Genomic DNA, 2,523 nt, shown 5'->3' on the forward strand with positions numbered 1-2,523 from the left:
CAGTGCTGATCCTACAGTACCACACCAGTTGGTAGAATTCTTCAATTTCATCGTCTTTGGCTTTACTGGTTGGTGTGTGAATTTGAATAATGATGGTATTAATGGATTTTCTTTACAAGTGTATGGATGTTATCCTGTCACAGACTACACTGTACTTAAAATAGATCTTGAACTACTCTTTTTGACTATGAATGTGATACCAATCCTATTTGGTTTATCGTGCCAGCATAATTAAGATGACTTAAAAACGGCCAATACTAGTCCATTTCAGCTCACCATTGCCTAAAATATTGATCTGTATATATTTGATTTCATTTCCATTTTAATGACTTCCAATTTTCCTAGATTCGTACTTTATATATGCTATGTTCCAATTACTAATGCATGTTTTCAAATGTTCTTGTCATTTTGAGTTGGAACCGATAGGAACTGAAGGTTTTGAAAGCTTTGCTCCATCCATGTCATTATGACCAACTTTACTTTGAGGAGGCAGCTCTCACAGTCATATTTTGAGTGAGTTTCACCCTGAGAGGTTCATCTTCTGGCACTATATCAGACAGTGTTTGATTCTATTCATAAAGCTTTCAGTAGTTAACTGTTAAGAAGTGGTTTGCCTCTCCTTTTCCTCATCTTAGTCTGAAAGGTCAGCTGAAAGCTGTCTACTGTGGGTTACCCTGGTTTTATATATATAATACTTTTGGCATAGCTTTCAGCATCACAGCAACACATAAGCCACCACAGTACAACAAACTGACAGATGAGTGGTGGAATTAAACAACTAATTAGTAAGAATTCTTTCGGAAGTTAAGCATCAATCTTTGCCTGAAGAAACCTAGTTCTGAAATACCAACTTCACTTTGACATATAATTAACATTCATAAAATGAAAAGAAAAACAGAAATGTCTCTTGTAATGTAGTGGTTATGAGTCAAGCTGCTAACTTCAAGATCAGCAGTTTGAAAATTCCAGCTATTCTATGGGAGAAAGATGAGGCTTTCTAGTCCCATAAAGATTTATAGCCTCAGAAACACTACACAGGGTCACATAACCACCAACCAGCATTCTAACCAAAACATGTCACTCCGTGGGAGAAAAATGAGGCTTTTTCTGCTTCCATAAAGATTTACAGCCTCAGAAACACTATACAGGTTTACTATGAGTCGGAAATGACTTCACAACACAAAACCACCACCACCAATAATCACAAAAAACCAGAGGAGGTGTGAGATGACCTGTAGAACTTCATACAGGAAGAAATTCAGAGTCATTAAAAAGACCAGAAAGAAAGATAAGTCCAAAGTGAGTGTCAGAGAAACTCTCAAAATTTAGTGTAGAATATCTAAAGTGACTGTAAGAAACGATAAAGTAGATGAACAGAAAATTTCAAAAGGCATTTTGTTAAGGCAAAGTATTATAATGAAAAGTGCAAAGACTCAGAGATAACAAATCAAAAGGGCAGAACACAATCAGCATTTCTCAAGCTGAAAGAACTCAAGGAACAATCCAAGCCTTGACAACAGAGAGCTGCAAGAAATTCAAACCAGACTCTGAAGAGAGCCTAGAACAAGACGTATCATGGCCAGCATCAGACAGTTCTTGGCTGAAAGCAGAGAATATCAGGAAAATGTTTACTTGTGTTTTATTGAATACGCAAAAGCTTTAGATTGTTTGGGTCATAACAAAATTCTGGATAATTTTGTGAAGAATAGGAATTTCAGACACTTGAACGTCATGAAGAACCTATACGTATGCCAAGAGGCAGTCATTTGAACAAAACGAGGGGATACTGAATGGCTTAAAATCAGAAAATGTTTGTATCAGGGCTGTATCCTTTCACCATCTTTATTCAATCTGTGTGATAAGAAAATAATCTGAGAAACTAGATTATATGAAGCATGTGGCATCAGGATTAGCGATGTTATAAACATGCTTTAAGGAATCAAAGATGATATGAAATATTTACTGATGAAGATCAACAACTACAGCATTCAGAATGAATTGCACCTCAATGTAAAGAAAACAAAAATCCTAATATTGGGACCAACAAATAACATCATGACAAACAGAGAAAAGAATGAAGTTGTTAAATATTGATTTTACTTAGATACACAAATCAACACTCAAGGAAGCAGCAGTCAAGAATTCAAAAGAACCCACACTTGCAGATAGTACCTACTTGACCTGGCTTCAATGGCTGGATGATCAGAGCTCAAGGAGAAGAAGAAAGGAGAGGGAAAAAAGGATAATCTAATACAATTTGATGAACTTGACACACACCTATGGAAGCAGTAGCTCAAAAGAGTGAACAAATCTTCACAGCAAGGATCATTCCCACCTCCTCTGCACACAGAGAGGACAGGGATGCACAACTTGGACATTGGCTAGCCTGAATTGGGGGGCTACAGAGGCAAGAAGTAACTGGCTTACAAGCTTTCAAGAGGGAATCTAGAGAGAACAAACAAGATGGCGGATCGGGTGGACGTATAGCAGAGAGCTCCGACAACAACAACAACACAGAATACC

The sequence above is a fragment of the Chrysochloris asiatica genome, unplaced genomic scaffold (assembly GCF_000296735.1).
Source record: "Chrysochloris asiatica unplaced genomic scaffold, ChrAsi1.0 scaffold00012, whole genome shotgun sequence".
Taxonomy (NCBI): Eukaryota; Metazoa; Chordata; class Mammalia; order Afrosoricida; family Chrysochloridae; genus Chrysochloris; species Chrysochloris asiatica.